Genomic DNA, 22854 nt, shown 5'->3' on the forward strand with positions numbered 1-22854 from the left:
AGGCCTGCAGGCACACCCGGGGCAACTGCACTAGCCTCGTAAACAAGAGGTGAGTTGACAGCTGCCTGTCTCTCCCTCGATTTTACCTATGGAACCTGTCCCCAGGCCCTCACCCACAGTGCAGCGTAAACTGCTTTCTCACACAGAGAGGTCGACGGTAGCTAAAGCACGGTTTCTCTACTGTGTAGTTTCTTCGAGTTAGAACGCTAGCTATTAGACTTCCATGCAAATGTGGGGCTGCCGTGGAGCTTGGTCAAACACATGGGGAGTCGTGTTCTGCCTTTCGCTGGGGCCTGAGTCTCACTCGCAAAAAGCTTTGGACTCCCTTGCAGTGCTCTCACGCACGCACACAACAAAATGCTGCCACCCTCAGGAGCAGCTCTTTTACCTGAAGCACAGGCTCTCAACCGAGTTTTTCCTTTGAGTTAGGTGGATTCATTTAAGCCTGCACACACACCCTGGGCACCGGTACTAGCCCCATAACCATGATGTGGGTTGAGAGCTGCCTTCTGTACTGGCCTGTCTCTCCCCCGATATTACGATATTGAAACCGTCCCCAGGCTCTCAGCCACAGTACACCCTAAACTGCTTCACCCACAGAGAGGTCGACGGTAGCTAAAGCAGGGTTTCTCTACAGTGTTGTTTCTTCGAGTTAGAAAGGTAGCTATTAGACTTCCATTCAAATGTGGGGTGCAGTACTAGTGTCACGGAGCAAGTGGGGAGTCGTGTTCTGGCTTCTTCCGGGGCCTGGGTCTCACAAGGAAAATGGTTTTGGACTCACTTGCTGTGCACTCACGCATGCACACCACACAATGCGTCCACCCTGAGGCATGGCTCTTTTAGCCGAAGCAGGAATTCCCTACAGAGTTGTTCCTTTGAGTTAGGTGGTTGGCTTATGGCCTGCAGGCACACCCAGGGCAAGGGTACTAGCCTCATAAACAAGAGATGAGTTGAGAGCTGCCTTCCGCACCGGCCTGTTTCTCACTCCATTTCACGTATGGGACCCTTTCCCCGGTCTCTCCTACACGAGCACTATACAACTCCTGCGGCTTCAGGAACGGCAATGTTAGCTAAAGCGCAGTAACGCTACAGCATTGATTCTTGGTGTTAGTAGCCTGGGAGGCGAAGGAGCTGCAGCTGGGATTCTTGACAGGCTTGTTTCTTCCCAGTCAGTGTCGAGCACATAGCATTCCAAGCACACATGGAGCAGTCGTGTTAGCTTCAGGTAGCAAGAGCTGAGTCCAGAGGTGCCTTCTGCCCAGACCTATTTCTCTCTTGGTTTCACGTATGGAACCCGTTCCCCAGGCTCTCAGCCACGGTACTCCGTGTAATGCTTCCTCCGTCTAGAGGTCGACGGTAGCTAAAGCACGGTTTCTCTACAGTGTTGTTTCTTCGAGTTAGAACACTAGCTGTTAGACTTCCATGCAAAAGTGGGGCTGCCGTGCTAGATTGATGAAACACATGGGGAGTCGTGTTCTGCCTTTCGCTGGGGCCTGAGTCTCACTCGCAAAAAGCTTTGGACTCCCTTGCAGGGCTCTCACGCACGCACACAACAAAATGCTGCCACCCTCAGGAGCAGCTGTTTTACCTGCAGCACAAGCTCTCAACAGAGATTTTCCTTCGAGTTTGGTGGCTGTGCTTAAGCCGGCGCGCACAGCCTGGGCAACGGTACTAGCCCCATAACCATGATGTGGGTTGAGAGCTGCCTTCTGTACCGGCCTGTCTCTCCCCCGATATTACGATATTGAAACCGTCCCCAGGCTCTCAGCCACAGTACACCCTAAACTGCTTCGCCCACAGAGAGGTCGACGGTAGCTAAAGCACGGTTTCTCTACAGTCTTGTTTCTTCGAGTTAGAACGCTAGCTATTAGACCTCCATGCAAAATTGGGGCCGCAGTGCTGGCTTCACGAAATAAGTGAGGAGTCGTGTGCTGCCTTCTGCAGCTGCCTGAGGCTCCCTCCGAATTAGGTTTGCGATTCCCTTGCAGTGCTCTCACGCACACACACAAAAGAAGCTTCCACCTTCAGGAGCAGCTGTTTTAGCTGAAGCACAGATTCTGTACTGAGTTTTTCTTTCGAGTTAGGTGGTTGTGTTTAAGCCAGCACACACCCACGGGGCAACGGAACTAGCCCCATAACCATGTAGTGAGTTTAGAGCTGCCTTATGTACCGGCCTCTCTCTCCCCCGATATTACGAAATGGAAACCGTCCCCAGGCTCTCAGCCACAGTACACCCTAAACTGCTTCGCCCACAGAGAGGTCGACGGTAGCTAAAGCACGGTTTCTCTACAGTGTTTTTTCTCCGAGTTAGAAAGCTAGCTATTAGACTTCCATGCAAAAGTGGGGCCGCAGTGCTAGCTTCATGGAGCAAGTGGGGAGTCGTGTTCTGGCTTCTTCCGGGGCCTGGGTCTCACAAGGAAACTGGTTTTGGACTCACTTGCAGTGATCTCACGCATGCACACAGCAAAACGCGTCCACCCTGAGGCATGGCTCTTTCAGCCAAAGCAGGAATTCCCTACAGAGTTGTTCCTTTGAGTTAGGTGGTTGGCTTATGGCCTGCAGGCACCCCCGGGGCAAGGGCACTAGCCTCCTAAACCAGAGGTGACTTGAGAGCTGCCTTCCGCACCGGCCTCTTTCTCACTCCATTTCACGTCTGGGACCCTTTGCCCGGTCTCTCGTACACGAGCATTGTGAAATTCCTCCTGCTTCAGGAACGGCAATGTTAACTCAAGCGCAGTCACTCTTTAGGATTGACTCTTGGTGTTAGTAGCCTGGTAACTAGGCATCCAGGCACACAGGGTACAGCAGTGCTAATCTCCTCAAACAAGAGGTGAGTCCACAGCAGCCTTCCTTCCAGGCCTGCTTCTCACTCCGAGTTACGTTTAGGTTCCATTTCTCATGCTTTCACAAAAACACGCAATAGATGAAGTTCACGCTCAGGAAGGGCGATCTTTGCTGAGGCACGGGTTCTCTACAGTTTTGTTCCTTTGCGTTGCGTGGATGGCACTGAGGATTCCATGCACACACGGGAGAGCCGATCTAGTTTCCTGAAACAAGAGTTGAGTCGATAGGTGCCTTCTGCCCATGCTTATTTCTCCCTCCAAATTCTGCTGGGACTCCTTCCCCAGGTTTGCACTCAAGCAGACTTGAAAATGCTGCCACCCTGTGGAGAGGCGAATGAGCTGAACCTGGGGTTCTAGACCGGCTTCTTTCTGCCAAATCAGTGTGGAGCCCTTAGCATTCCTATGCACACATGGAGCCAAAGTGTTAGCTTCAGGTAACAAGAGCTGAGTCGAGAGGAGCCTTCTGGCCAGGACTCCTTCTCCCTCGGTTTCACGTAAGGAACCCGTTCCTCAGACCCTCACCCACGGTAGCCTGGAAAGTGCTTCCTCCCTCAGAGAGGTGGATGGTAGCTAAAGCACGGTTTCCCTACCGTGTTGTTTCTTCCAGGGAGAACGCTAGCGATTAGACTTCCATGCAAAAGTAGGGCCGCAGTGCTAGCTAAAGGAAACACACGGGGAGTCGTGTTCTGCCTTTTGCTGGGGCCTGAGTCTCACTCGCAGAAACTTTGGACTCCCTTGCAGTCCTCTCACGCACGCACACAACCAAATGTTTCCACCCTCAGGAGCGGCTGTTTTAGCTGAAGCACGGATCCTCTACAGTGTTATTCCGTCGAGTTGGGTGGCTGTCTTAAGCCTGCACACACACCCAGGGCAACGGTACTAGCCCCATAACCATGGTGTGAGTTGAGAGCTGCCTTCTCTCTGGCCTGTCTCTCCCTCGATTTTACGAAACGGAACCCGTCCCCAGGCTCTCAACCACCGTACACCCTAAACTGCTTCCTCCCACACAGAGGTCGTCGGTAGCTAAAGCACGGTTTCTCTTCAGTGTTGTTTCTCCGAGTTAGAACGCTTGCTATGAATGTCCACAATAGCCAAACTGTGGAAGGAGCCAAGATGTCCACCAACAGATGAATGGATAAAGAAGAGGGGGTATATATATATATATACAATGGAATATTATGCAGCCATCAAAAGGAATGAGATCTTGCCATCTGCAACGACGTGGATGGAACTGGAGGGTATCACGCTGAGCGAAATAAGTCAAACAGAGAAAGACATGTATCATATGACCTCACTGATAGGAGGAATTCTTAATCTCAGGAAACAAACTGAGGGTTGCTGGAGTGGGGGCTGGGGTGGGAGGGATGGGCTCACTGGGTGTTGGACACTGGGGAGGGTATGTGTTCTGGTAAGCGCTGTGAATTGTGCAAGACTGTTGAATCTCAGATCTGTACCTCTGAAACAAATAATGCAATATATGTTAAGAAAGAAAAAAAGAAGAAGAAGAATGTAGCAGGAGGGGAAGAATGAAGGGGGGGAAATCGGAGGGGGAGAAGAACCATGAGAGACGATGGACACTGAAAAAGAAACTGAGGGTTCTAGAGGGGAGGGGGGTGGGAGGATGGCTTAGCCTGGTGATGGGTATTGAGCAGGGCACGTTCTGCATGGAGCACTGGGTGTTATGCACAAACAATGAATCATGGAACACTATATCTAAAACTAATGATGTAATGTATGGGGATTAACATAACAATAAAAACATTTAATAATAATAAAGAAAAAGAAAGCTTGCTGTTAGACTTCCATGCAAAAGTGGGGCCGCAGTGCTAACTTCATGAAACAAGTGGGGAGGCGTGTCCTCCCTTCTCCCGGGGCCTGAGTCTCACACGGAAAATGGTTTGGGACTCCATTGCACTTCTCTCACGCAGGCACACAGCAAAATGCTTCCAGCCTCAGGAATGCCTATGTTCGCGGAAGCAGGAATTCTCTACACAGTTGTTCTTTCGACTTAGGTGCTTGGCTTTAGGCCTGCAGGCACACCCAGGGCAACTGCACTAGCCTCGTAAACAAGAGGTGAGTTGACAGCTGCCTGTCTCTCCCTCGATTTTACCTATGGAACCTCTCCCCAGGCCCTCACCCACAGTGCAGCGTAAACTGCTTTCTCACACAGAGAGGTCGACGGTAGCTAAAGCACGGTTTCTCTACTGTGTAGTTTCTTCGAGTTAGAACGCTAGCTATTAGACTTCCATGCAAATGTGGGGCTGCCGTGGAGCTTGGTCAAACACATGGGGAGTCGTGTTCTGCCTTTCGCTGGGGCCTGAGTCTCACTCGCAAAAAGCTTTGGACTCCCTTGCAGTGCTCTCACGCACGCACACAACAACATGCTGCCACCCTCAGGAGCAGCTCTTTTACCTGAAGCACAGGCTCTCAACCGAGTTTTTCCTTTGAGTTAGGTGGATTCATTTAAGCCTGCACACACACCCTGGGCACCGGTACTAGCCCCATAACCATGATGTGGGTTGAGAGCTGCCTTCTGTACTGGCCTGTCTCTCCCCCGATATTACGATATTGAAACCGTCCCCAGGCTCTCAGCCACAGTACACCCTAAACTGCTTCACCCACAGAGAGGTCGACGGTAGCTAAAGCAGGGTTTCTCTACAGTGTTGTTTCTTCGAGTTAGAAAGGTAGCTATTAGACTTCCATTCAAATGTGGGGTGCAGTACTAGTGTCACGGAGCAAGTGGGGAGTCGTGTTCTGGCTTCTTCCGGGGCCTGGGTCTCACAAGGAAAATGGTTTTGGACTCACTTGCTGTGCACTCACGCATGCACACCACACAATGCGTCCACCCTGAGGCATGGCTCTTTTAGCCGAAGCAGGAATTCCCTACAGAGTTGTTCCTTTGAGTTAGGTGGTTGGCTTATGGCCTGCAGGCACACCCAGGGCAAGGGTACTAGCCTCATAAACAAGAGGTGAGTTGAGAGCTGCCTTCCGCACCGGCCTGTTTCTCACTCCATTTCACGTATGGGACCCTTTCCCCGGTCTCTCCTACACGAGCACTATACAACTCCTGCGGCTTCAGGAACGGCAATGTTAGCTAAAGCGCAGTAACGCTACAGCATTGATTCTTGGTGTTAGTAGCCTGGGAGGCGAAGGAGCTGCAGCTGGGATTCTTGACAGGCTTGTTTCTTCCCAGTCAGTGTCGAGCACATAGCATTCCAAGCACACATGGAGCAGTCGTGTTAGCTTCAGGTAGCAAGAGCTGAGTCCAGAGGTGCCTTCTGCCCAGACCTATTTCTCTCTTGGTTTCACGTATGGAACCCGTTCCCCAGGCTCTCAGCCACGGTACTCCGTGTAATGCTTCCTCCGTCTAGAGGTCGACGGTAGCTAAAGCACGGTTTCTCTACAGTGTTGTTTCTTCGAGTTAGAACACTAGCTGTTAGACTTCCATGCAAAAGTGGGGCTGCCGTGCTAGATTGATGAAACACATGGGGAGTCGTGTTCTGCCTTTCGCTGGGGCCTGAGTCTCACTCGCAAAAAGCTTTGGACTCCCTTGCAGGGCTCTCACGCACGCACACAACAAAATGCTGCCACCCTCAGGAGCAGCTGTTTTACCTGCAGCACAGGCTCTCAACAGAGATTTTCCTTCGAATTTGGTGGCTGTGCTTAAGCCGGCGCGCACAGCCTGGGCAACGGTACTAGCCCCATAACCATGATGTGGGTTGAGAGCTGCCTTCTGTACCGGCCTGTCTCTCCCCCGATATTACGATATTGAAACCGTCCCCAGGCTCTCAGCCACAGTACACCCTAAACTGCTTCGCCCACAGAGAGGTCGACGGTAGCTAAAGCACGGTTTCTCTACAGTCTTGTTTCTTCGAGTTAGAACGCTAGCTATTAGACCTCCATGCAAAATTGGGGCCGCAGTGCTGGCTTCACGAAATAAGTGAGGAGTCGTGTGCTGCCTTCTGCAGCTGCCTGAGGCTCCCTCCGAATTAGGTTTGCGATTCCCTTGCAGTGCTCTCACGCACACACACAAAAGAAGCTTCCACCTTCAGGAGCAGCTGTTTTAGCTGAAGCACAGATTCTGTACTGAGTTTTTCTTTCGAGTTAGGTGGTTGTGTTTAAGCCAGCACACACCCACGGGGCAACGGAACTAGCCCCATAACCATGTAGTGAGTTTAGAGCTGCCTTATGTACCGGCCTCTCTCTCCCCCGATATTACGAAATGGAAACCGTCCCCAGGCTCTCAGCCACAGTACACCCTAAACTGCTTCGCCCACAGAGAGGTCGACGGTAGCTAAAGCACGGTTTCTCTACAGTGTTTTTTCTCCGAGTTAGAAAGCTAGCTATTAGACTTCCATGCAAAAGTGGGGCCGCAGTACTAGCTTCATGGAGCAAGTGGGGAGTCGTGTTCTGGCTTCTTCCGGGGCCTGGGTCTCACAAGGAAACTGGTTTTGGACTCACTTGCAGTGATCTCACGCATGCACACAGCAAAACGCGTCCACCCTGAGGCATGGCTCTTTCAGCCAAAGCAGGAATTCCCTACAGAGTTGTTCCTTTGAGTTAGGTGGTTGGCTTATGGCCTGCAGGCACCCCCGGGGCAAGGGCACTAGCCTCCTAAACCAGAGGTGACTTGAGAGCTGCCTTCCGCACCGGCCTCTTTCTCACTCCATTTCACGTCTGGGACCCTTTGCCCGGTCTCTCGTACACGAGCATTGTGAAATTCCTCCTGCTTCAGGAACGGCAATGTTAACTCAAGCGCAGTCACTCTTTAGGATTGACTCTTGGTGTTAGTAGCCTGGTAACTAGGCATCCAGGCACACAGGGTACAGCAGTGCTAATCTCCTCAAACAAGAGGTGAGTCCACAGCAGCCTTCCTTCCAGGCCTGCTTCTCACTCCGAGTTACGTTTAGGTTCCATTTCTCATGCTTTCACAAAAACACGCAATAGATGAAGTTCACGCTCAGGAAGGGCGATCTTTGCTGAGGCACGGGTTCTCTACAGTTTTGTTCCTTTGCGTTGCGTGGATGGCACTGAGGATTCCATGCACACACGGGAGAGCCGATCTAGTTTCCTGAAACAAGAGTTGAGTCGATAGGTGCCTTCTGCCCATGCTTATTTCTCCCTCCAAATTCTGCTGGGACTCCTTCCCCAGGTTTGCACTCAAGCAGACTTGAAAATGCTGCCACCCTGTGGAGAGGCGAATGAGCTGAACCTGGGGTTCTAGACCGGCTTCTTTCTGCCAAATCAGTGTGGAGCCCTTAGCATTCCTATGCACACATGGAGCCAAAGTGTTAGCTTCAGGTAACAAGAGCTGAGTCGAGAGGAGCCTTCTGGCCAGGACTCCTTCTCCCTCGGTTTCACGTAAGGAACCCGTTCCTCAGACCCTCACCCACGGTAGCCTGGAAAGTGCTTCCTCCCTCAGAGAGGTGGATGGTAGCTAAAGCACGGTTTCCCTACCGTGTTGTTTCTTCCAGGGAGAACGCTAGCGATTAGACTTCCATGCAAAAGTAGGGCCGCAGTGCTAGCTAAAGGAAACACACGGGGAGTCGTGTTCTGCCTTTTGCTGGGGCCTGAGTCTCACTCGCAGAAACTTTGGACTCCCTTGCAGTCCTCTCACGCACGCACACAACCAAATGTTTCCACCCTCAGGAGCGGCTGTTTTAGCTGAAGCACGGATCCTCTACCGTGTTATTCCGTCGAGTTGGGTGGCTGTCTTAAGCCTGCACACACACCCAGGGCAACGGTACTAGCCCCATAACCATGGTGTGAGTTGAGAGCTGCCTTCTCTCTGGCCTGTCTCTCCCTCGATTTTACGAAACGGAACCCGTCCCCAGGCTCTCAACCACCGTACACCCTAAACTGCTTCCTCCCACACAGAGGTCGTCGGTAGCTAAAGCACGGTTTCTCTTCAGTGTTGTTTCTCCGAGTTAGAACGCTTGCTATGAATGTCCACAATAGCCAAACTGTGGAAGGAGCCAAGATGTCCACCAACAGATGAATGGATAAAGAAGAGGGGGTATATATATATATATACAATGGAATATTATGCAGCCATCAAAAGGAATGAGATCTTGCCATCTGCAACGACGTGGATGGAACTGGAGGGTATCACGCTGAGCGAAATAAGTCAAACAGAGAAAGACATGTATCATATGACCTCACTGATAGGAGGAATTCTTAATCTCAGGAAACAAACTGAGGGTTGCTGGAGTGGGGGCTGGGGTGGGAGGGATGGGCTCACTGGGTGTTGGACACTGGGGAGGGTATGTGTTCTGGTAAGCGCTGTGAATTGTGCAAGACTGTTGAATGTCAGATCTGTACCTCTGAAACAAATAATGCAATATATGTTAAGAAAGAAAAAAAGAAGAAGAAGAATGTAGCAGGAGGGGAAGAATGAAGGGGGGGAAATCGGAGGGGGAGAAGAACCATGAGAGACGATGGACACTGAAAAAGAAACTGAGGGTTCTAGAGGGGAGGGGGGTGGGAGGATGGCTTAGCCTGGTGATGGGTATTGAGCAGGGCACGTTCTGCATGGAGCACTGGGTGTTATGCACAAACAATGAATCATGGAACACTATATCTAAAACTAATGATGTAATGTATGGGGATTAACATAACAATAAAAACATTTAATAATAATAAAGAAAAAGAAAGCTTGCTGTTAGACTTCCATGCAAAAGTGGGGCCGCAGTGCTAACTTCATGAAACAAGTGGGGAGGCGTGTCCTCCCTTCTCCCGGGGCCTGAGTCTCACACGGAAAATGGTTTGGGACTCCATTGCACTTCTCTCACGCAGGCACACAGCAAAATGCTTCCAGCCTCAGGAATGCCTATGTTCGCGGAAGCAGGAATTCTCTACACAGTTGTTCTTTCGACTTAGGTGCTTGGCTTTAGGCCTGCAGGCACACCCGGGGCAACTGCACTAGCCTCGTAAACAAGAGGTGAGTTGACAGCTGCCTGTCTCTCCCTCGATTTTACCTATGGAACCTCTCCCCAGGCCCTCACCCACAGTGCAGCGTAAACTGCTTTCTCACACAGAGAGGTCGACGGTAGCTAAAGCACGGTTTCTCTACTGTGTAGTTTCTTCGAGTTAGAACGCTAGCTATTAGACTTCCATGCAAATGTGGGGCTGCCGTGGAGCTTGGTCAAACACATGGGGAGTCGTGTTCTGCCTTTCGCTGGGGCCTGAGTCTCACTCGCAAAAAGCTTTGGACTCCCTTGCAGTGCTCTCACGCACGCACACAACAACATGCTGCCACCCTCAGGAGCAGCTCTTTTACCTGAAGCACAGGCTCTCAACCGAGTTTTTCCTTTGAGTTAGGTGGATTCATTTAAGCCTGCACACACACCCTGGGCACCGGTACTAGCCCCATAACCATGATGTGGGTTGAGAGCTGCCTTCTGTACTGGCCTGTCTCTCCCCCGATATTACGATATTGAAACCGTCCCCAGGCTCTCAGCCACAGTACACCCTAAACTGCTTCACCCACAGAGAGGTCGACGGTAGCTAAAGCAGGGTTTCTCTACAGTGTTGTTTCTTCGAGTTAGAAAGGTAGCTATTAGACTTCCATTCAAATGTGGGGTGCAGTACTAGTGTCACGGAGCAAGTGGGGAGTCGTGTTCTGGCTTCTTCCGGGGCCTGGGTCTCACAAGGAAAATGGTTTTGGACTCACTTGCTGTGCACTCACGCATGCACACCACACAATGCGTCCACCCTGAGGCATGGCTCTTTTAGCCGAAGCAGGAATTCCCTACAGAGTTGTTCCTTTGAGTTAGGTGGTTGGCTTATGGCCTGCAGGCACACCCAGGGCAAGGGTACTAGCCTCATAAACAAGAGGTGAGTTGAGAGCTGCCTTCCGCACCGGCCTGTTTCTCACTCCATTTCACGTATGGGACCCTTTCCCCGGTCTCTCCTACACGAGCACTATACAACTCCTGCGGCTTCAGGAACGGCAATGTTAGCTAAAGCGCAGTAACGCTACAGCATTGATTCTTGGTGTTAGTAGCCTGGGAGGCGAAGGAGCTGCAGCTGGGATTCTTGACAGGCTTGTTTCTTCCCAGTCAGTGTCGAGCACATAGCATTCCAAGCACACATGGAGCAGTCGTGTTAGCTTCAGGTAGCAAGAGCTGAGTCCAGAGGTGCCTTCTGCCCAGACCTATTTCTCTCTTGGTTTCACGTATGGAACCCGTTCCCCAGGCTCTCAGCCACGGTACTCCGTGTAATGCTTCCTCCGTCTAGAGGTCGACGGTAGCTAAAGCACGGTTTCTCTACAGTGTTGTTTCTTCGAGTTAGAACACTAGCTGTTAGACTTCCATGCAAAAGTGGGGCTGCCGTGCTAGATTGATGAAACACATGGGGAGTCGTGTTCTGCCTTTCGCTGGGGCCTGAGTCTCACTCGCAAAAAGCTTTGGACTCCCTTGCAGGGCTCTCACGCACGCACACAACAAAATGCTGCCACCCTCAGGAGCAGCTGTTTTACCTGCAGCACAGGCTCTCAACAGAGATTTTCCTTCGAGTTTGGTGGCTGTGCTTAAGCCGGCGCGCACAGCCTGGGCAACGGTACTAGCCCCATAACCATGATGTGGGTTGAGAGCTGCCTTATGTACCGGCCTGTCTCTCCCCCGATATTATGATATTGAAACCGTCCCCAGGCTCTCAGCCACAGTACACCCTAAACTGCTTCGCCCACAGAGAGGTCGACGGTAGCTAAAGCACGGTTTCTCTACAGTGTTGTTTCTTCGAGTTAGAACGCTAGCTATTAGACCTCCATGCAAAATTGGGGCCGCAGTGCTGGCTTCACGAAATAAGTGAGGAGTCGTGTGCTGCCTTCTGCAGCTGCCTGAGGCTCCCTCCGAATTAGGTTTGCGATTCCCTTGCAGTGCTCTCACGCACACACACAAAAGAAGCTTCCACCTTCAGGAGCAGCTGTTTTAGCTGAAGCACAGATTCTGTACTGAGTTTTTCTTTCGAGTTAGGTGGTTGTGTTTAAGCCAGCACACACCCACGGGGCAACGGAACTAGCCCCATAACCATGTAGTGAGTTTAGAGCTGCCTTATGTACCGGCCTCTCTCTCCCCCGATATTACGAAATGGAAACCGTCCCCAGGCTCTCAGCCACAGTACACCCTAAACTGCTTCGCCCACAGAGAGGTCGACGGTAGCTAAAGCACGGTTTCTCTACAGTGTTTTTTCTCCGAGTTAGAAAGCTAGCTATTAGACTTCCATGCAAAAGTGGGGCCGCAGTACTAGCTTCATGGAGCAAGTGGGGAGTCGTGTTCTGGCTTCTTCCGGGGCCTGGGTCTCACAAGGAAACTGGTTTTGGACTCACTTGCAGTGATCTCACGCATGCACACAGCAAAACGCGTCCACCCTGAGGCATGGCTCTTTCAGCCAAAGCAGGAATTCCCTACAGAGTTGTTCCTTTGAGTTAGGTGGTTGGCTTATGGCCTGCAGGCACCCCCGGGGCAAGGGCACTAGCCTCCTAAACCAGAGGTGACTTGAGAGCTGCCTTCCGCACCGGCCTCTTTCTCACTCCATTTCACGTCTGGGACCCTTTGCCCGGTCTCTCGTACACGAGCATTGTGAAATTCCTCCTGCTTCAGGAACGGCAATGTTAACTCAAGCGCAGTCACTCTTTAGGATTGACTCTTGGTGTTAGTAGCCTGGTAACTAGGCATCCAGGCACACAGGGTACAGCAGTGCTAATCTCCTCAAACAAGAGGTGAGTCCACAGCAGCCTTCCTTCCAGGCCTGCTTCTCACTCCGAGTTACGTTTAGGTTCCATTTCTCATGCTTTCACAAAAACACGCAATAGATGAAGTTCACGCTCAGGAAGGGCGATCTTTGCTGAGGCACGGGTTCTCTACAGTTTTGTTCCTTTGCGTTGCGTGGATGGCACTGAGGATTCCATGCACACACGGGAGAGCCGATCTAGTTTCCTGAAACAAGAGTTGAGTCGATAGGTGCCTTCTGCCCATGCTTATTTCTCCCTCCAAATTCTGCTGGGACTCCTTCCCCAGGTTTGCACTCAAGCAGACTTGAAAATGCTGCCACCCTGTGGAGAGGCGAATGAGCTGAACCTGGGGTTCTAGACCGGCTTCTTTCTGCCAAATCAGTGTGGAGCCCTTAGCATTCCTATGCACACATGGAGCCAAAGTGTTAGCTTCAGGTAACAAGAGCTGAGTCGAGAGGAGCCTTCTGGCCAGGACTCCTTCTCCCTCGGTTTCACGTAAGGAACCCGTTCCTCAGACCCTCACCCACGGTAGCCTGGAAAGTGCTTCCTCCCTCAGAGAGGTGGATGGTAGCTAAAGCACGGTTTCCCTACCGTGTTGTTTCTTCCAGGGAGAACGCTAGCGATTAGACTTCCATGCAAAAGTAGGGCCGCAGTGCTAGCTAAAGGAAACACACGGGGAGTCGTGTTCTGCCTTTTGCTGGGGCCTGAGTCTCACTCGCAGAAACTTTGGACTCCCTTGCAGTCCTCTCACGCACGCACACAACCAAATGTTTCCACCCTCAGGAGCGGCTGTTTTAGCTGAAGCACGGATCCTCTACCGTGTTATTCCGTCGAGTTGGGTGGCTGTCTTAAGCCTGCACACACACCCAGGGCAACGGTACTAGCCCCATAACCATGGTGTGAGTTGAGAGCTGCCTTCTCTCTGGCCTGTCTCTCCCTCGATTTTACGAAACGGAACCCGTCCCCAGGCTCTCAACCACCGTACACCCTAAACTGCTTCCTCCCACACAGAGGTCGTCGGTAGCTAAAGCACGGTTTCTCTTCAGTGTTGTTTCTCCGAGTTAGAACGCTTGCTATGAATGTCCACAATAGCCAAACTGTGGAAGGAGCCAAGATGTCCACCAACAGATGAATGGATAAAGAAGAGGGGGTATATATATATATATATACAATGGAATATTATGCAGCCATCAAAAGGAATGAGATCTTGCCATCTGCAACGACGTGGATGGAACTGGAGGGTATCACGCTGAGCGAAATAAGTCAAACAGAGAAAGACATGTATCATATGACCTCACTGATAGGAGGAATTCTTAATCTCAGGAAACAAACTGAGGGTTGCTGGAGTGGGGGCTGGGGTGGGAGGGATGGGCTCACTGGGTGTTGGACACTGGGGAGGGTATGTGTTCTGGTAAGCGCTGTGAATTGTGCAAGACTGTTGAATGTCAGATCTGTACCTCTGAAACAAATAATGCAATATATGTTAAGAAAGAAAAAAAGAAGAAGAAGAATGTAGCAGGAGGGGAAGAATGAAGGGGGGGAAATCGGAGGGGGAGAAGAACCATGAGAGACGATGGACACTGAAAAAGAAACTGAGGGTTCTAGAGGGGAGGGGGGTGGGAGGATGGCTTAGCCTGGTGATGGGTATTGAGCAGGGCACGTTCTGCATGGAGCACTGGGTGTTATGCACAAACAATGAATCATGGAACACTATATCTAAAACTAATGATGTAATGTATGGGGATTAACATAACAATAAAAACATTTAATAATAATAAAGAAAAAGAAAGCTTGCTGTTAGACTTCCATGCAAAAGTGGGGCCGCAGTGCTAACTTCATGAAACAAGTGGGGAGGCGTGTCCTCCCTTCTCCCGGGGCCTGAGTCTCACACGGAAAATGGTTTGGGACTCCATTGCACTTCTCTCACGCAGGCACACAGCAAAATGCTTCCAGCCTCAGGAATGCCTATGTTCGCGGAAGCAGGAATTCTCTACACAGTTGTTCTTTCGACTTAGGTGCTTGGCTTTAGGCCTGCAGGCACACCCGGGGCAACTGCACTAGCCTCGTAAACAAGAGGTGAGTTGACAGCTGCCTGTCTCTCCCTCGATTTTACCTATGGAACCTCTCCCCAGGCCCTCACCCACAGTGCAGCGTAAACTGCTTTCTCACACAGAGAGGTCGACGGTAGCTAAAGCACGGTTTCTCTACTGTGTAGTTTCTTCGAGTTAGAACGCTAGCTATTAGACTTCCATGCAAATGTGGGGCTGCCGTGGAGCTTGGTCAAACACATGGGGAGTCGTGTTCTGCCTTTCGCTGGGGCCTGAGTCTCACTCGCAAAAAGCTTTGGACTCCCTTGCAGTGCTCTCACGCACGCACACAACAACATGCTGCCACCCTCAGGAGCAGCTCTTTTACCTGAAGCACAGGCTCTCAACCGAGTTTTTCCTTTGAGTTAGGTGGATTCATTTAAGCCTGCACACACACCCTGGGCACCGGTACTAGCCCCATAACCATGATGTGGGTTGAGAGCTGCCTTCTGTACTGGCCTGTCTCTCCCCCGATATTACGATATTGAAACCGTCCCCAGGCTCTCAGCCACAGTACACCCTAAACTGCTTCACCCACAGAGAGGTCGACGGTAGCTAAAGCAGGGTTTCTCTACAGTGTTGTTTCTTCGAGTTAGAAAGGTAGCTATTAGACTTCCATTCAAATGTGGGGTGCAGTACTAGTGTCACGGAGCAAGTGGGGAGTCGTGTTCTGGCTTCTTCCGGGGCCTGGGTCTCACAAGGAAAATGGTTTTGGACTCACTTGCTGTGCACTCACGCATGCACACCACACAATGCGTCCACCCTGAGGCATGGCTCTTTTAGCCGAAGCAGGAATTCCCTACAGAGTTGTTCCTTTGAGTTAGGTGGTTGGCTTATGGCCTGCAGGCACACCCAGGGCAAGGGTACTAGCCTCATAAACAAGAGGTGAGTTGAGAGCTGCCTTCCGCACCGGCCTGTTTCTCACTCCATTTCACGTATGGGACCCTTTCCCCGGTCTCTCCTACACGAGCACTATACAACTCCTGCGGCTTCAGGAACGGCAATGTTAGCTAAAGCGCAGTAACGCTACAGCATTGATTCTTGGTGTTAGTAGCCTGGGAGGCGAAGGAGCTGCAGCTGGGATTCTTGACAGGCTTGTTTCTTCCCAGTCAGTGTCGAGCACATAGCATTCCAAGCACACATGGAGCAGTCGTGTTAGCTTCAGGTAGCAAGAGCTGAGTCCAGAGGTGCCTTCTGCCCAGACCTATTTCTCTCTTGGTTTCACGTATGGAACCCGTTCCCCAGGCTCTCAGCCACGGTACTCCGTGTAATGCTTCCTCCGTCTAGAGGTCGACGGTAGCTAAAGCACGGTTTCTCTACAGTGTTGTTTCTTCGAGTTAGAACACTAGCTGTTAGACTTCCATGCAAAAGTGGGGCTGCCGTGCTAGATTGATGAAACACATGGGGAGTCGTGTTCTGCCTTTCGCTGGGGCCTGAGTCTCACTCGCAAAAAGCTTTGGACTCCCTTGCAGGGCTCTCACGCACGCACACAACAAAATGCTGCCACCCTCAGGAGCAGCTGTTTTACCTGCAGCACAGGCTCTCAACAGAGATTTTCCTTCGAGTTTGGTGGCTGTGCTTAAGCCGGCGCGCACAGCCTGGGCAACGGTACTAGCCCCATAACCATGATGTGGGTTGAGAGCTGCCTTATGTACCGGCCTGTCTCTCCCCCGATATTATGATATTGAAACCGTCCCCAGGCTCTCAGCCACAGTACACCCTAAACTGCTTCGCCCACAGAGAGGTCGACGGTAGCTAAAGCACGGTTTCTCTACAGTGTTGTTTCTTCGAGTTAGAACGCTAGCTATTAGACCTCCATGCAAAATTGGGGCCGCAGTGCTGGCTTCACGAAATAAGTGAGGAGTCGTGTGCTGCCTTCTGCAGCTGCCTGAGGCTCCCTCCGAATTAGGTTTGCGATTCCCTTGCAGTGCTCTCACGCACACACACAAAAGAAGCTTCCACCTTCAGGAGCAGCTGTTTTAGCTGAAGCACAGATTCTGTACTGAGTTTTTCTTTCGAGTTAGGTGGTTGTGTTTAAGCCAGCACACACCCACGGGGCAACGGAACTAGCCCCACAACCATGTAGTGAGTTTAGAGCTGCCTTATGTACCGGCCTCTCTCTCCCCCGATATTACGAAATGGAAACCGTCCCCAGGCTCTCAGCCACAGTACACCCTAAACTGCTTCGCCCACAGAGAGGTCGACGGTAGCTAAAGCACGGTTTCTCTACAGTGTTTTTTCTCCGAGTTAGAAAGCTAGCTATTAGACTTCCATGCAAAAGTGGGGCCGCAGTACTAGCTTCATGGAGCAAGTGGGGAGTCGTGTTCTGGCTTCTTCCGGGGCCTGGGTCTCACAAGGAAACTGGTTTTGGACTCACTTGCAGTGATCTCACGCATGCACACAGCAAAATGCGTCCACCCTGAGGCATGGCTCTTTCAGCCAAAGCAGGAATTCCCTACAGAGTTGTTCCTTTGAGTTAGGTGGTTGGCTTATGGCCTGCAGGCACCCCCGGGGCAAGGGCACTAGCCTCCTAAACCAGAGGTGACTTGAGAGCTGCCTTCCGCACCGGCCTCTTTCTCACTCCATTTCACGTCTGGGACCCTTTGCCCGGTCTCTCGTACACGAGCATTGTGAAATTCCTCCTGCTTCAGGAACGGCAATGTTAACTCAAGCGCAGTCACTCTTTAGGATTGACTCTTGGTGTTAGTAGCCTGGTAACTAGGCATCCAGGCACACAGGGTACAGCAGTGCTAATCTCCTCAAACAAGAGGTGAGTCCACAGCAGCCTTCCTTCCAGGCCTGCTTCTCACTCCGAGTTACGTTTAGGTTCCATTTCTCATGCTTTCACAAAAACACGCAATAGATGAAGTTCACGCTCAGGAAGGGCGATCTTTGCTGAGGCACGGGTTCTCTACAGTTTTGTTCCTTTGCGTTGCGTGGATGGCACTGAGGATTCCATGCACACACGGGAGAGCCGATCTAGTTTCCTGAAACAAGAGTTGACTCGATAGGTGCCTTCTGCCCATGCTTATTTCTCCCTCCAAATTCTGCTGGGACTCCTTCCCCAGGTTTGCACTCAAGCAGACTTGAAAATGCTGCCACCCTGTGGAGAGGCGAATGAGCTGAACCTGCGGTTCTAGACCGGCTTCTTTCTGCCAAATCAGTGTGGAGCCCTTAGCATTCCTATGCACACATGGAGCCAAAGTGTTAGCTTCAGGTAACAAGAGCTGAGTCGAGAGGAGCCTTCTGGCCAGGACTCCTTCTCCCTCGGTTTCACGTAAGGAACCCGTTCCTCAGACCCTCACCCACGGTAGCCTGGAAAGTGCTTCCTCCCTCAGAGAGGTGGATGGTAGCTAAAGCACGGTTTCCCTACCGTGTTGTTTCTTCCAGGGAGAACGCTAGCGATTAGACTTCCATGCAAAAGTAGGGCCGCAGTGCTAGCTAAAGGAAACACACGGGGAGTCGTGTTCTGCCTTTTGCTGGGGCCTGAGTCTCACTCGCAGAAACTTTGGACTCCCTTGCAGTCCTCTCACGCACGCACACAACCAAATGTTTCCACCCTCAGGAGCGGCTGTTTTAGCTGAAGCACGGATCCTCTACCGTGTTATTCCGTCGAGTTGGGTGGCTGTCTTAAGCCTGCACACACACCCAGGGCAACGGTACTAGCCCCATAACCATGGTGTGAGTTGAGAGCTGCCTTCTCTCCGGCCTGTCTCTCCCTCGATTTTACGAAACGGAACCCGTCCCCAGGCTCTCAACCACCGTACACCCTAAACTGCTTCCTCCCACACAGAGGTCGTCGGTAGCTAAAGCACGGTTTCTCTTCAGTGTTGTTTCTCCGAGTTAGAACGCTTGCTATGAATGTCCACAATAGCCAAACTGTGGAAGGAGCCAAGATGTCCACCAACAGATGAATGGATAAAGAAGAGGGGGTATATATATATATATACAATGGAATATTATGCAGCCATCAAAAGGAATGAGATCTTGCCATCTGCAACGACGTGGATGGAACTGGAGGGTATCACGCTGAGCGAAATAAGTCAAACAGAGAAAGACATGTATCATATGACCTCACTGATAGGAGGAATTCTTAATCTCAGGAAACAAACTGAGGGTTGCTGGAGTGGGGGCTGGGGTGGGAGGGATGGGCTCACTGGGTGTTGGACACTGGGGAGGGTATGTGTTCTGGTAAGCGCTGTGAATTGTGCAAGACTGTTGAATGTCAGATCTGTACCTCTGAAACAAATAATGCAATATATGTTAAGAAAGAAAAAAAGAAGAAGAAGAATGTAGCAGGAGGGGAAGAATGAAGGGGGGGAAATCGGAGGGGGAGAAGAACCATGAGAGACGATGGACACTGAAAAAGAAACTGAGGGTTCTAGAGGGGAGGGGGGTGGGAGGATGGCTTAGCCTGGTGATGGGTATTGAGCAGGGCACGTTCTGCATGGAGCACTGGGTGTTATGCACAAACAATGAATCATGGAACACTATATCTAAAACTAATGATGTAATGTATGGGGATTAACATAACAATAAAAACATTTAATAATAATAAAGAAAAAGAAAGCTTGCTGTTAGACTTCCATGCAAAAGTGGGGCCGCAGTGCTAACTTCATGAAACAAGTGGGGAGGCGTGTCCTCCCTTCTCCCGGGGCCTGAGTCTCACACGGAAAATGGTTTGGGACTCCATTGCACTTCTCTCACGCAGGCACACAGCAAAATGCTTCCAGCCTCAGGAATGCCTATGTTCGCGGAAGCAGGAATTCTCTACACAGTTGTTCTTTCGACTTAGGTGCTTGGCTTTAGGCCTGCAGGCACACCCGGGGCAACTGCACTAGCCTCGTAAACAAGAGGTGAGTTGACAGCTGCCTGTCTCTCCCTCGATTTTACCTATGGAACCTGTCCCCAGGCCCTCACCCACAGTGCAGCGTAAACTGCTTTCTCACACAGAGAGGTCGACGGTAGCTAAAGCACGGTTTCTCTACTGTGTAGTTTCTTCGAGTTAGAACGCTAGCTATTAGACTTCCATGCAAATGTGGGGCTGCCGTGGAGCTTGGTCAAACACATGGGGAGTCGTGTTCTGCCTTTCGCTGGGGCCTGAGTCTCACTCGCAAAAAGCTTTGGACTCCCTTGCAGTGCTCTCACGCACGCACACAACAAAATGCTGCCACCCTCAGGAGCAGCTCTTTTACCTGAAGCACAGGCTCTCAACCGAGTTTTTCCTTTGAGTTAGGTGGATTCATTTAAGCCTGCACACACACCCTGGGCACCGGTACTAGCCCCATAACCATGATGTGGGTTGAGAGCTGCCTTCTGTACTGGCCTGTCTCTCCCCCGATATTACGATATTGAAACCGTCCCCAGGCTCTCAGCCACAGTACACCCTAAACTGCTTCACCCACAGAGAGGTCGACGGTAGCTAAAGCAGGGTTTCTCTACAGTGTTGTTTCTTCGAGTTAGAAAGGTAGCTATTAGACTTCCATTCAAATGTGGGGTGCAGTACTAGTGTCACGGAGCAAGTGGGGAGTCGTGTTCTGGCTTCTTCCGGGGCCTGGGTCTCACAAGGAAAATGGTTTTGGACTCACTTGCTGTGCACTCACGCATGCACACCACACAATGCGTCCACCCTGAGGCATGGCTCTTTTAGCCGAAGCAGGAATTCCCTACAGAGTTGTTCCTTTGAGTTAGGTGGTTGGCTTATGGCCTGCAGGCACACCCAGGGCAAGGGTACTAGCCTCATAAACAAGAGATGAGTTGAGAGCTGCCTTCCGCACCGGCCTGTTTCTCACTCCATTTCACGTATGGGACCCTTTCCCCGGTCTCTCCTACACGAGCACTATACAACTCCTGCGGCTTCAGGAACGGCAATGTTAGCTAAAGCGCAGTAACGCTACAGCATTGATTCTTGGTGTTAGTAGCCTGGGAGGCGAAGGAGCTGCAGCTGGGATTCTTGACAGGCTTGTTTCTTCCCAGTCAGTGTCGAGCACATAGCATTCCAAGCACACATGGAGCAGTCGTGTTAGCTTCAGGTAGCAAGAGCTGAGTCCAGAGGTGCCTTCTGCCCAGACCTATTTCTCTCTTGGTTTCACGTATGGAACCCGTTCCCCAGGCTCTCAGCCACGGTACTCCGTGTAATGCTTCCTCCGTCTAGAGGTCGACGGTAGCTAAAGCACGGTTTCTCTACAGTGTTGTTTCTTCGAGTTAGAACACTAGCTGTTAGACTTCCATGCAAAAGTGGGGCTGCCGTGCTAGATTGATGAAACACATGGGGAGTCGTGTTCTGCCTTTCGCTGGGGCCTGAGTCTCACTCGCAAAAAGCTTTGGACTCCCTTGCAGGGCTCTCACGCACGCACACAACAAAATGCTGCCACCCTCAGGAGCAGCTGTTTTACCTGCAGAACAAGCTCTCAACAGAGATTTTCCTTCGAGTTTGGTGGCTGTGCTTAAGCCGGCGCGCACAGCCTGGGCAACGGTACTAGCCCCATAACCATGATGTGGGTTGAGAGCTGCCTTCTGTACCGGCCTGTCTCTCCCCCGATATTACGATATTGAAACCGTCCCCAGGCTCTCAGCCACAGTACACCCTAAACTGCTTCGCCCACAGAGAGGTCGACGGTAGCTAAAGCACGGTTTCTCTACAGTCTTGTTTCTTCGAGTTAGAACGCTAGCTATTAGACCTCCATGCAAAATTGGGGCCGCAGTGCTGGCTTCACGAAATAAGTGAGGAGTCGTGTGCTGCCTTCTGCAGCTGCCTGAGGCTCCCTCCGAATTAGGTTTGCGATTCCCTTGCAGTGCTCTCACGCACACACACAAAAGAAGCTTCCACCTTCAGGAGCAGCTGTTTTAGCTGAAGCACAGATTCTGTACTGAGTTTTTCTTTCGAGTTAGGTGGTTGTGTTTAAGCCAGCACACACCCACGGGGCAACGGAACTAGCCCCATAACCATGTAGTGAGTTTAGAGCTGCCTTATGTACCGGCCTCTCTCTCCCCCGATATTACGAAATGGAAACCGTCCCCAGGCTCTCAGCCACAGTACACCCTAAACTGCTTCGCCCACAGAGAGGTCGACGGTAGCTAAAGCACGGTTTCTCTACAGTGTTTTTTCTCCGAGTTAGAAAGCTAGCTATTAGACTTCCATGCAAAAGTGGGGCCGCAGTGCTAGCTTCATGGAGCAAGTGGGGAGTCGTGTTCTGGCTTCTTCCGGGGCCTGGGTCTCACAAGGAAACTGGTTTTGGACTCACTTGCAGTGATCTCACGCATGCACACAGCAAAACGCGTCCACCCTGAGGCATGGCTCTTTCAGCCAAAGCAGGAATTCCCTACAGAGTTGTTCCTTTGAGTTAGGTGGTTGGCTTATGGCCTGCAGGCACCCCCGGGGCAAGGGCACTAGCCTCCTAAACCAGAGGTGACTTGAGAGCTGCCTTCCGCACCGGCCTCTTTCTCACTCCATTTCACGTCTGGGACCCTTTGCCCGGTCTCTCGTACACGAGCATTGTGAAATTCCTCCTGCTTCAGGAACGGCAATGTTAACTCAAGCGCAGTCACTCTTTAGGATTGACTCTTGGTGTTAGTAGCCTGGTAACTAGGCATCCAGGCACACAGGGTACAGCAGTGCTCATCTCCTCAAACAAGAGGTGAGTCCACAGCAGCCTTCCTTCCAGGCCTGCTTCTCACTCCGAGTTACGTTTAGGTTCCATTTCTCATGCTTTCACAAAAACACGCAATAGATGAAGTTCACGCTCAGGAAGGGCGATCTTTGCTGAGGCACGGGTTCTCTACAGTTTTGTTCCTTTGCGTTGCGTGGATGGCACTGAGGATTCCATGCACACACGGGAGAGCCGATCTAGTTTCCTGAAACAAGAGTTGAGTCGATAGGTGCCTTCTGCCCATGCTTATTTCTCCCTCCAAATTCTGCTGGGACTCCTTCCCCAGGTTTGCACTCAAGCAGACTTGAAAATGCTGCCACCCTGTGGAGAGGCGAATGAGCTGAACCTGGGGTTCTAGACCGGCTTCTTTCTGCCAAATCAGTGTGGAGCCCTTAGCATTCCTATGCACACATGGAGCCAAAGTGTTAGCTTCAGGTAACAAGAGCTGAGTCGAGAGGAGCCTTCTGGCCAGGACTCCTTCTCCCTCGGTTTCACGTAAGGAACCCGTTCCTCAGACCCTCACCCACGGTAGCCTGGAAAGT

The sequence above is a fragment of the Halichoerus grypus genome, chromosome 13 (genome assembly GCF_964656455.1).
Source record: "Halichoerus grypus chromosome 13, mHalGry1.hap1.1, whole genome shotgun sequence".
Taxonomy (NCBI): Eukaryota; Metazoa; Chordata; class Mammalia; order Carnivora; family Phocidae; genus Halichoerus; species Halichoerus grypus.